This window comes from Notothenia rossii (genome assembly GCF_949606895.1).
Source record: "Notothenia rossii genome assembly, chromosome: 3".
NCBI lineage: Eukaryota > Metazoa > Chordata > Actinopteri > Perciformes > Nototheniidae > Notothenia > Notothenia rossii.
The window spans coordinates 77,990,098-78,003,191 of NC_136901.1; positions in this window are offsets into that span (position 1 = coordinate 77,990,098).

Genomic DNA, 13,094 nt, shown 5'->3' on the forward strand with positions numbered 1-13,094 from the left:
TTGGTCAGTCAGAGAGGATGTGTGTCCTCAGTGGTAGGTTGAGGGTGAAATACGCAAGAGTCCAGTCGAAATAAAGTCCACGCTTACTTTTTAGGTCATTAAGATGGTGACACAGCTATATTTGAGACTAGCCTAAGTCATGGAGTACTCAGTGCAATTGACTAAGCCCCTCACAGTGGAAGCACTAGGGTTAGCAGCTATGTCTACTTTGCCAAATTCTCTGACATAGTCCAACTTGAGCAATTAAAACTAGGCTGTTTCCTTTCTTATAGAAAGATTTTGCTTCTGTAATAAATCCCACAAGCCCACAACTCAGATGAAACCTTCTGCACTGTGCAACAGAGTTGGATCCTGCGTGACAGGATTAAGAAAAAATGCTGGGAGAACAGAGCGCCGCAGCTACCGTGCCCTGTCACTCACTGTTAATTAAATCCCATTGGTTGTTCCTTTGAGAGGTTCTTATCTTTTTTGGACAAACACTATTAGACCAAGCACACAGGCAGAAGATGGCCATCCGCTTGCACTCTAAAACTGCTTTTTCAAAGAGAGTCCTCCCGTGAATTTTATTTTTTTGTCATGTGCTTTATCTTTAATGAATTCTCAGGTCATCGTTAAAGAAGCAGCCTGCCAGGGGGTGTTTTTAATAGAGACAATCTTTTGTGTAATTTCCCTGCATTTTAAACGGTATTGGGAAGACAACATTTAGTTAATTTGCTTTTTAACTTGTACTTTAAAGACTCCTCTATCCTTGGGTCTCCCTTGAGTCTGTTTGCCAAGATGATTGGTTACTCTAATCAAATCCTGCCTCGGATCATTTACTTCAATTTGTAATTCAGTAAGTGAATTTGGAGAAAAATGTTATGAGAGGGAAGACCGGTCTCTCTAGTGCACTCTTGGGGGATTTAGCTTGTATGGTGGCTATTGGATTTACTCTCTCAGGTGCAATAAACACACTTTCATTTATGTTTTTGTGCATTAGAACTAGTGCTCAGTCATACAACACACCGAATAGGGAGTGTGTCCTAATAGGTGTCAGAAACAAAGTATACACTTGGGATGAGGTTTGAATTGAGATGCACTGGATACTTTGTGTTGTATTTGTCTTGTAAATTGACACAGAGACAACTGGCATGTTCATGTATGAGTAGGCTATTTAAAGATAACCATGTATTCAGTTTGTATTTTATCCCTCAAGTGCTTTGAGTTAAAATTGTTACACTTTCTTAAAGGACCTGAAAACCCTTCGAAAAGACAAAGCAATAAAATGCCAAGCCTCTAAAAATGTGAAAACATCTTCACCTCTCTCCTCTCCCTGTGTGGCTCGACCTCTATCCCGCTAACTTAAGTAATGAAACAGACCGGTGGGTATTTCCTCAAATGCCGCACTGGGAGGGGGCTGAATGGAGTTGCAGATGTCGGTGGGATAGTATGACTCTGAGGTCAAAGGTCAAGACAACTGTGACAGATTCCCAACTGTGATACTGTGTCTTGGTGCTGCCTTACATGGCTGAGGAAGTAAATAAAATGCCACCTCTCGGCAAGCAGGATGATATAATACAGAGGAGGTGCTGAATGATTAGTGCATTCGTGTTATTTGTATCCGAGTAAGTATGAATATGAGTACATGCCTCGGTTTTGTGAATATGTGCTTGTTTGTGTACATATGGAGGAAGCGATGTGCCGCTGGGTCACTCAGTGTGAGAGAAAATATTTGAGGCCTTTGCCTTTGATGTCTGTCCAACACCACAGCAGGATCTTCTTCTGTGTGCTGTTGGTGTGGTGGCAAACAACATTCATGCTCGCTATGAATTTCTACTCTCTTTGTTTCGTTGTCTCTTCCACCAGCTCAATGACATTTTGAAATTGTCCCACACCTCATTTCCTGTAAATTGATGGCAAAACCACAAAAGATTATATTTTTTGGAAAATGTTTTTTTAGCCAAGCATTCTTTGAAAAGGTTTAAGAGGAAATGTTGATCAATTGGCGCAAGTCTCATGAAAACATTTGCAGTATATCTAGTGCAGGATTGTGCATAGTATCATTTGCTCACATGTGATAAACCACATCGTTCCCATGACAATATTTTCTTAAACTGGTGTAAAGCAGTAATTCCTGTTATAGTTGGGTCAGAGGTCCCCATTTTATATAATTTTGCTTTAGGACCTCAAATAAAAATAAATAACGGAGTGTCTATTTGCACCCGGGTGTAAATAGCATTGTTAGCTACAGACCGTTAGCTTCCAGGTGCAAATAGCATCTGCCAATAAAAAAACATGTTGGTTGTTAGATATGATTAGGAATTTAAGGTAGAAATAAGGCCCTAATCACAAAAGTCCCCTTTTATTATTCTTACTCACATTAGGCTCAATTGTGAATTAAATAGTGAAAATAAACTCCTCCCCTTTTCCCCCCAGACCTCAGAGTCCCCTGGGAATCCATGGTTCAATGGTTGGGAACCACCGCTGTTGTGAAAGTGATATGTGGCCACAGAAATCAATACTTGTACTTTACGCTACCCATAGTAGTTTATAAACCATTATTCCTGTTTGTGCTTTTCTATGCAATGGTATGTTTTGTAATGTCTTCTATCTTATCTGGGCCCTGAGAAAAAGTATTTGATTTGGTTCCTTTTGCTTCCTTCCCTTTTTCTCATTCCCCAGGACAGCTGATCTGTGGCCAGCTGAATGCAGGCAGTTCCTACCGTGGGACTGACAGTTTAGGAGATTGTTTGGTAGCCATGACAACGAGAGATCCTGACCCTCAGGTTTGGGCAGTGAGAGCCAGACTCCTCTCCTCATGAAGAGCTTTGGGTCCGCAAAGTGGGAATGGCGTAGCAAAGAAGAGGGACAGTCCAGAGCAGAGGAGGCAAGGCGCGGGGGAGTTGAAGTTAATGGGCTGTCACTTTGTACCTTCCTCTCTGGGGTCCCACAACCAAACCGCTAACAGCCGGGGCTCCAGCACTAAGCAACGTCCTACTGCAGTAGTGACTGTTTTTGTCCACACACACACTGTTTCTTTTCAAAAGCCCTTTATCACAGCACAATCTGGATATATTGATATTCTATAAGCTTGATGTTTCACTAGAAATTAGTGTGCAGCACTATTGAGTACATTTTCCCTCTTCCATTTCCTCCCCCACATTTTGCTTCATAGCATGAGGCACAAAAGCACAGATGATACTCTGGCCAGTTTTTATCTCTCCATTGATGGCAACTTTAATGTACAATGCCCGCAGAGCTTCCATGTGCACAGAAACCTGACATTTGTATGAAATTGATTTTCTTTGCCATGAATCAAAAGCTATATTGTATTTTTTTATTTTTCTCAGACAAATATAGTGTTTTTGAAGAGGGAATGGGGTTTGTTTGGGAACACAGAAGAAAATCAAAGAGACAGATACTGTACAATGGAGGTCAAAGTTGATCATGAGTCAAGCAGCACAATTGTGCTACACATGCTTTTCCTTTCACATTAGGTTCTATGAAAAGGCCATCTAAAATGCAGACAGAATTTGAAGTCAGTTTTATGGAGTCAAAAGGGAGTTGATATGACATCTCTCTTATTCTGCTACAGGGTTACTGCTTTCCCACAAGACCGCATGCATTCAGTTTCTGAGGCTGAGATTATACTTTTTTCTCTTATTCAAGACAATACTTTAGCAATCTTTTCCTTTAAGTTCTTTTTTTACATAAGCACCACCATAACTTCTTAGATTTGCAATCACTAATTTTGTATTCAGCCTATAGGGCTGCAGGTTTTTCATTTAGTCAAAGTTTGGCACACTTGAGGTCGACAAAAACAGTTATTCAGTGATGGAAATTTGTCATGTTGATTAAATTCCTTGAAGAACATCCTGAAATATGAATGTATTAAAAAAAAATGTTTTAATATAAGTTGGCCTTCAGGTGGAAAAGTAGTCTTTAAAACCTGAATTTCATACTCGGTAATAGAAGGACAGGATAGAAATAAGCTGTTTGGAGTTACTGAAGCTTCTTACTGTCTCATTGTCAGTATAATGGAAACAGCATGAATAGCTTCAGGCTCTTTTGTCTGCTGTGAAACACCATGCTCCATCAACAATATGGCAGATGTTTTATTATCAGTTTACATGTTTCACGAATGGAATCTTTGTTTACAGAATTAACGCCACAGAGACACTAACCTAAAATAACCTTCTTCCCATCATTTGGTCTTAACTGTGTTCAATTCTTCGTTTTTATCTCCCTTCTCTCTCACTTTGTGCTCCGCTGCCTAGCCTTCTGCCTGTCACAACTTCCTGGCGTTTCCCCCTCTATCTGATTCCATCACACTGAGAGCCAAGCCTTTAAACCCATTAAATCCTTCCCAATTCAATTTCAGGATGGCGACACTGCCTTGTGTGCCACTGCCAACAAGGACTCTTGTCGTAGACGGCCCCACGATAATCACAAAGCCCTCCAGGTTTCCTAATCTGGCGATGCTTTCCTGGGCAGGCAGGAGCAGATGCTCGGATATTCTGTTCAACTCTGCAGTGACATGAGACCACCCTCAGGCCCACTGCAGCTGGGTAAAGTTTTTATCCTGCCCAAACGAGGCTGCCGACAGGCACTGGACTGGGACATTTCATCAGCTTGAGAATTAAATGGGAACATGTTTGCCTCTACCTCCTGCTACACCCAGGTGCCTTTAATTTTTCAGATGAAAACAAAACACTCATGGCTTACTTTTGGAGTTTGGTACAAAATATTTAGCTCCCTGCATTCCTGAAATAAACAGCAACCTACATGGGATCACCTGCTGCAGTTACAACATGTGTTTTAAAATGAAACAGGGATAGGACAAGACTAAAGATTTGTAAATCATGCAGACATTCAATGACTTACATCAATTTCCACCAAATATGTAAACAAAATGTGCAGACAAACATTTTCTAGATGTGTGTATGTTAAATGAAAATAAGAAAATACAGTATTATATTATCAACACAGTACAGATCTACCCTAGCTCCTGTATACCTTGAAATACATCCATCACGTTAACAGGGTTAAAATGATAATACCGCTGCTGTGGCTAAAACAAACAAGTGCTTCAGGAATTAAGCACTCAAACTCAGAGAAACTTACAAATCTAATAATCAAGGACAAATATTTCAAAAAAAATACTTCAGATTTTGCTGAAATGCTATCACAGATAGGGCTCAAGTGTTTTTTTTATCTTCATTCTTCAATAGTGAGTGAACAGATTTTCCCCTCTGAGCTATGCTAACTTTGCCAAGGTGTTAGAGCTTTGTGCCGCCAGCTAAACTTTTATCTTACTCACTTCATATCTTTCTAAATTGTCGGACATATCAACATTCCCGTCTTTGTCTAATCGGCTATGCACGCAGTGGAATAGTAAATGTGTACAGAAAGAAAGATAACACTTTTCCAGTTGACAACCCACATGGCAATCTGTTAAGCCCGCGTCACACTGTCCTGAAATTGACACCAGATGGACACACGAATATGGAATTGTGCTCACGAAGATGGCCCCGAACTTGGTCAACAGCCAAGCAACAGCCAATTGAGCCGAAGCAAGTACAATGCCTACAGAAGGCCACACGATGGCACCCGAACCACACACGAAAATATAGTCGTAAACTTTAATTACTGATGATTTAGAATGCATCCAGACTCAACGTAAGAGCGTGTGCCTCTTCGGGGGGTGCTAACATTTAAACATACACTTTATTCTTTACTTTCTCCGTCTTTATATGTAGATTAGAAGATATTACTTATCTCCGTCATGTTGTTTCCATAGCAACAACTTCCTGTCAACAGCGTAAACTCGCCTTCAAAATAAAAATCCTGGTGCTGAAGCACCCCCAAGGATAGCCATAGCTCCCCCTAAGCACCCCCAAGAAATGTATGTCTTTTTTTTTTATGTGTGAAATTCATAATTTGAAAAATGATTGATTCGAAAGTAATATGCTACAGTACAGTTCAAGTAGCTTACTTCTGGGTCTCTGTGTTTCATTCAAGCTCTGCTCTGTGGCCGTTTCTCAATCGCGAGGAAACTGGCTTCCAAGCCAATATTTCAAGGATACTACGTCATTGAGTGCCGCCGAAGGACTGTTCCAATCTCCGGCATACTTGGAATTCCACCGAGGCCACGTCCTTGGTTTGGGAGCAAAGCATTGTGGGGATTTTAAGGACGCGAAGTCTACCCATGTGCAGCCTCGAAATTACCCCCAAACCAATGGACACGGCCTCGGTGCACCAGATTGATGCTTTTAACTTCAATATTTAACAAAAAATGGAAATTGATTTTTCCCACAGTACCCCCTAGAGACAATCTCTGGCGCCGCCACTGGTCGTGTTGCCTTCCTAAGACAATCGGGCAGCTTCTTGATACCTTCGTATTGTTATTATAAGATGACACGATTTGACAAGATGCCCTCACGAGTGCCTTACAAAGGGCAAAATGGACCCACGAATGCAACACGAAAATGAACCTTCGCAAGGTCCTTCTGCAATTTCTTGGCATGCCAAAGATTTTGCCATGCCAAAGATTTTATTGCCGGAGCCTGAGAAACTCCACCGGCGGTCATACGATGGCTTAAGATGCCCTCACGAATGGCCCGATGTTGTTACGATCAGAGCCGAATTTGAACATTTCCTTTATCGTGTGTCCATCTGGTGTCAAATTCGGGACAGTGTGACAATATCTTTTCAGTGTTTATCTTTTAACCTGTGTTGAAGAATTCCCTCCCTAAAACACATGCTGAGGCAGTGACACAACATCTCACTGAAATCTGCAACAATTAAATAATTTATTTTAAATAAATTCAGACAAGGGATTCACTAATAATGTTTTCTTACATTGACCTTAGCAAGATATATGTCTAAATTAATTCGATTTTTTGGCAGAAAATGTAACGTCTATGCAAAAAGGTTAAGTCTATCAAGTAATTATTTTCATGATGTAAATTCTGTTTCCATTTGGTTAAAAATAGGGTTTGCTTAGGGCGCGATCACATGTTGATCGGCAATTCGCTATAAATGTGTTTTCCATTCTGGGTACTCACCGTGTTCACGTCTTACAACTTTATCCTTTTCACAGTCAATTTAATCATTTGGCCAATCATCTGAGCTGGTGTGATAGCAGGATTGTATTTGATGCTTCAGAAGCGAGGCAAAAATCCTTCCTAGCCTCGGAAAACAAAGAATGGTGGAACAGGTGTGCAGGTGGCCGTCATTTCCGAGGCCCCGCCTTAAATGGAGCGCGATTTCTGCCAAAGATTTTGAAAATTGGTCCGTGCGCAAAGCATTGTGGGAATTTTAAGACCGCGGAGGATACACATGTGCAGCCTCGAAATTTCCCGCGACGAAGGACGCCGGCCTCGTTAGAATTCCAAGCATCCTGGACATTGGAACAGTCCTTCGTAGGGTGCAGGTGCCAGAAAGCCACAAGTGGGACAGAGAGAATGTTTGTGTGGGACATGTAAATGCAATGTCGACACGTGAACTGTCAATCAAAATGAAATATGGGGGACATCGTCTCAATTCGCGGGACGCACCAAAAGTCCGCACACAGCGCGACATCTGGTCACCCTAGTGTCCTTCGGCGGGACTCGATGACGTAGCATCCTTGAAATAGTGGCTCTGTTGCAGCCTTCCTCGACATTGAGAAATACCCTGAGAGAAGCGACTGGACAGTGAGCTAAACAGCTGTATCTGGCGGCTCCTTACATGAACACTGATCATCAGAAACCGCAGACACACAGACAACGAATACAGCAAAGTCCTTAGCTGCTTAAAAAGGGGGTATTTTCAAAACTTTAAATACAAAAACATGCACAGTTGGAGAAAAGAGATTGAGCTACTGAGAAAGGTACATAATATATAATATCCAGTATGCTGTCCTTGGAAGCTTCCACTGCCATGATGTTGTTGTTTTATCCTGCAGGCACACAGCTGAGCACAGATCAGAAGTTGCAAAATGTGTTTCGCTTTGTTTCATTGTTGCGACTCCTTGTGAAAATGTAAGCTGACAACCATCCTCGTTTAAATAAAAACAAGCAAAATGTTTTATCAGGGTTGATCATCGCATGAAAGATTCCCAATAGCTTTTAGGCAAAAAGCTAACAATATACTCAATTTATGTCCAAGCAACATCATGCAACAAACATCTCTTTTGGTTTTACTTACTGTGTAAATTGGATTTCTACAAAGTGTCTTTAAACATAGTCATATTTCAAACAACTTCAAAAAGGGGTCTTTCTTAGTGCGGAAATGTAATTAAGTATCCTCCCACTGTCCCATCTGCCACATTAATTATTACTTTTCCCCTGCCTCAGTTATCCCTCTCAAATTAACTATTCATAAGCCCTGTAATTATTAACAATATGTTTTGGTCTAATCTCTCTGTAGATTAAGGGATTTTTGTAAGAGCCCTATTGAGGGCTTGTTGCTATGCTCCTTTGTACATTAGCAACACCAACTGTCTATCAGCAGAATAGATGGTAAAGGCGGCAGGAAGTGTATCCCAGCGCTGGGATGCTCATGCTTGTTAACTAACCTGTGCATTATATTTTATATAACAATACAGAGAACCCCTCACAAATACAAAATGTATAGTGTTAAAAGTGTCCACGGTGTACCTTAAAGGAGAGGTGTCATGGCCATTTCCACTGATCATAATTCCATTGTTGAGGTATACTAAAATAGAAAAATACTGTGCAATTTTCCAAACTCACATTGGTTTCGCATACAGCATCTCTGTAAAGTATGTGTATTCAGCAGTATTCACTTTCTCCACTAAACGGCTCGCTGCAGCTCCCCCACCACCCCGCCCCCCCTCCCTGTGAGCCCAGTGTGCTCTGATTGGTCGGTACGTAGTGAATCGCGCTGAGCTCCGTGGAGGTGTGATTTCCTTGTTTAGCGATACACAGCCAAACACAGCCAAACTCAACCTGAACCAGAGGCGTCAATTGGGTATGGCAAGGTATGGCAGCTGCCACACCTTGGCTCCAGGGGAAAATGTAAATGTTCGTTTTAAAAAAATAAATTTATGGAATTACTCTGTGTCAATTTGTATTGATTATTCTATTATTTAATACATATAAATTAAATACAAATGAAAATCAGAACAACACAATCGATTTCTCTAGTCTAGATATTATCTTTCCCAATACTTATCGTAACGTATCCCCCCTCCCTATCTTGAAATGTGGTATCTCCTGACGAGAAGCCGCCGGAGGTCAGAGCGGGTCATGTTATCGCGGTTTTTTTTATTTTTCGGCTAAGCTAATTAACTAAAATGAAAAGAAAGCAAAGAACTTTAGAATCTTTTTTTATCAAAAAAAAGGCAGGTGAAGGTGATGGCTCCAATGTTGCCCCAGCAGCAGAGGGAGAAGGACCAGGTAGTGAAGGTGGGATTCAAGCTGTTAACGAGGCTGTTAGCCACTCCAGCACCTGCGCCGGGGATGCAGATGCTAACAGGGAGACGGAGACTACATGCATGGAGGCTGAGAACTCGTCCACACCGACTTCTCGAATTGAATCCGAGTCTGAGTCCCCACCAATTTCTCAGATTGAAAGAGCTGGATCAGACGTGGACAGCGATAAGGAAGGTCAAGGCCCGGGTGCAGCAGCAGTAGCAGCCTCTGGGTCAACTGGAGCAGAGAAGAAGGATATTAGTGGATGTAAAACAGACGGACTCAGGCGTCCTCGTTTGACCCACTTCCCAACTAGAAATGGAAGACGCTTTAATGTCAGTGTGTATCAGGAATATGACTGGGTTGAATATTCTGCGCAAGAAGATGCAGTTTATTGCTTTGCATGCCGTCATTTTGGAGGAGCCTCAACTTTAACAGGTGACAGGCATGGACTGCGTGTGTTCATAGACACTGGATACACATGTTGGAAGAACATGAAAAAAAATCTCCGGGATCATCAAGGGAGCAGTAGACACAATTGTGCTGCATTAGCGTGGTCTAACTTTAAGGCTGTGATCAGCGGACATAAGGAATCCATCGCAAGTCGGATTGACGCAAACAGGACAGATGAGGTGCAGGAGAACCGGGCTCACGTCAAATCCTTGTTCAAAATCACGTCATTTCTGGGAAGACAGGCCCTCCCTCTCCGTGGCCACAACGAGAGAGATGAGGATGAAAATAAAGGAAATTTCCTTGAACTTTTGGACGTTATTGCAACAGATGACAGGAACGTGAAAAGCAAACAGGAACGCAGGTATGCGCACTATTCTTCCCCAGAAGCCCAGAATGATATGGTGAGAGTTATTGGGGAAAATATCAGAAGTATAATCATAAATGAAGTAGGAGAAGCACGGTACTTTTCAGTGTTAGTGGATGAAACGAAAGACCTGTCTAAGAAGGAGCAGCTGGCCATTTTGATCCGTTATGTACATGACGGGATTATAAAGGAAAGAGCCATTGGAACCTATCACATGAAGGACCTGACAGCTGAATCCCTGGCCCAGAAAATAATAAAGGAATTATCGAGTTTAGATATTCAGCTGTGTGTTGCACAATGCTACGATGGTGCAAGTGTTATGCGGGGTAATGTGCGTAATGTGCGTAATGTGGTAATGTACTGAATTGATTGATTGACGTGCGTAGTTAAGTGTTTGTGTCCATAGTTACTTGCGCTAGCGGGATGTGAGTGAGGCTGCATTTGAAAAAGTTCAAATTTTCCTAACCACACAGAAAAGCTACATAGCAGACTTGTCACTTTTGTTATGATTATTTGCTGGGCATGTATATTGATTGATACTGTAGTTAAGTCATGTGACTAGTAACCTTGCCATACCTTAGCTTTGGCTGAATTGACGCCACTGACCTGAACACACACAAAGTCACAGCCAAAATAAAAACAATAAGTGTGGCTTGATATTGAGTAAGAAACAGGTTTATAGGTTGATAAACGCTGTGAGAATGGGTCTGCAGAGAGAATTTCGCCACAATCCGAACTGTCTTTTATCAGCCTGCAGCCAGAGAGCAGAAATCAGCAGAGCTGCCTGCACTGAGTGTGTGTGTGGATTGGTCAATTTGGACCAATCAGCAGGGACTTAACGTAACGGCTCCGTGGACGTAACGTAACGGCTCCACGGATTGGCCCATTTATTTCCGGGTACGTGCTTTCGTAAGCACGTACCCGGAAGAATCAAATGGATGATGACGTTTCATGGTTTCACCAACGAGGCGTTTTGGGGAGATATTTTCTGTGTTAGAGTTTTACTCGCTACAGGGTGTACTTTAAGGGTTTTGACTCTGCACACCGTTTACGTGCAGAAAAACCTACATAGCACACAAGGGGACGGGTAATAACCAGAAGAGCATGACATGTCACCTTTAAAGCTTCTGCTTTATGTATAATTTGTTGTTTGAAACAGAGGAAATGTATTATAAAAGGGCCACAGAAATGCTTTCCATTCACACCTTCACACAAGCAAGATAGTGGTGGCAGTGTCTCAGTCAGTAGGGGCTTGGACTGTGTGCCGTATGGGTCGCCGGTTCAAGTCCCCGACCAGACCTAAATATGGAGTGTGGACTTCTACTTGGAGAGGTCCCAGTTCACCTCCTGCCCTGCCGTGGAGCCCTTGAGCAAGGCACCGGACACCCCCTCACCCCCCCCCCCCCCCACTCCCATTGCTCCCCCGGGCGCTGTACAATAGCTGCCCACTGCTCCTAGTACTAGACTCCTGGTATTAGGATGGGTTAAATGCAGAGAACAAATGTCACTGTGTGTGCTGTGTGCTCTGCATGTGTGACCATTAAAGAGGGTTTCATCCCTCCCCTATTCTCTTCTAAAGAAGGATAAAGACATCCTAATTTATGCTCTTTGAAAGGATGAATACAGTACTTTGAAGGTCTTTCAATTTAGAAAATGCGTCATTGAAACAATGCAGCTAATACATATGGAAAAATAGTAGGGGGACATTGTAAGTCAGTGTTACTTCTTGAAAGCAGTAAAAAATGAGGTCAGGGGTGACTTCTGCATCTGTCATTGTGTCCTGAATTGACCTTGACAGAGAGGTAACCTGCCTAGCTAGCAAAACATGTCCTTGAGGGAGTTTTGCAGTCATCACACGCCAGTACAACAATTCATCTGCCACCTTTGATATTTAGTCTTTTGGACGCACTGAACCCTGGGGATACTGTGTATCAAATTTCTGCATAAACATAAATGGTGGAAAAACTCCTAAGCCCTCATCATCTGCCTCACCACACCTCAGAGTGGTCCCATTTCAAAAATTGTTATGCAAATATTCATAATCTAGCATGCTGAGAAGAAGGTTGCTGGGTTTCATTAAGCCCCTTTGAAATGCCGTTTCCCTGTGGGCATCTCAGAACTGGGGACTTCCTTTTTATGATATATATTTCAATATATCCATGTGGAGATGGAGATAGATTTTTGAAAATGCCAAAGTAAAAGGCACGTTGGAAAACAATGTGTTGTGTGTTGAACATGGCACATTCAGTGTACGAAATCCAATCAATAAGGATCTGTAAAACTGTAATTGTAACTGGCAACGTTTGGGAAAGAGAGACAGACAGAAAAAGAGACAAAGACCACCTTTCAGTTTCCCCTACAGCATTAACTTGTCCTTCTTGTCAACACTGAATGAGCACCTTGTCACAGAGGAACTAATTAAGATGCCAACTTGCACTACTGTACAGCTCTGCTTCTGTTTCACTGCTGTCCCATTTGCATTTCAGAAAGGTAATTCAGTAATTCAGTTTGAAGGCAGTAATTCAGCAGACAAATCCCTGTTTCTCAGCAGCACGCCCACGTTAGCTTACCTACGGGCTTTGAAAAGACAGTTCCTCTCATCTTCATTTCAGGACCATAACCTCATTTCCACAGTGCTTCTGCAGTCAAGTGACTCAAATCTTAAAATGTATGTATACAGTATAAGAACCACACATGTATCCGCCCCCTTGTTTTTTAAGTCCACATCAGGGCCGCCTGAAAAGGCAATGACTTTATCCCCATGAAGACTTCATGCAGTTTTTATGAAAATAAAAGCTAAATATTACTAGTATGGATCTTTCATCTTTTCAGGCTTTTCACCTTCAATATTTGTTGGACCTGACAATAATTATCTACCA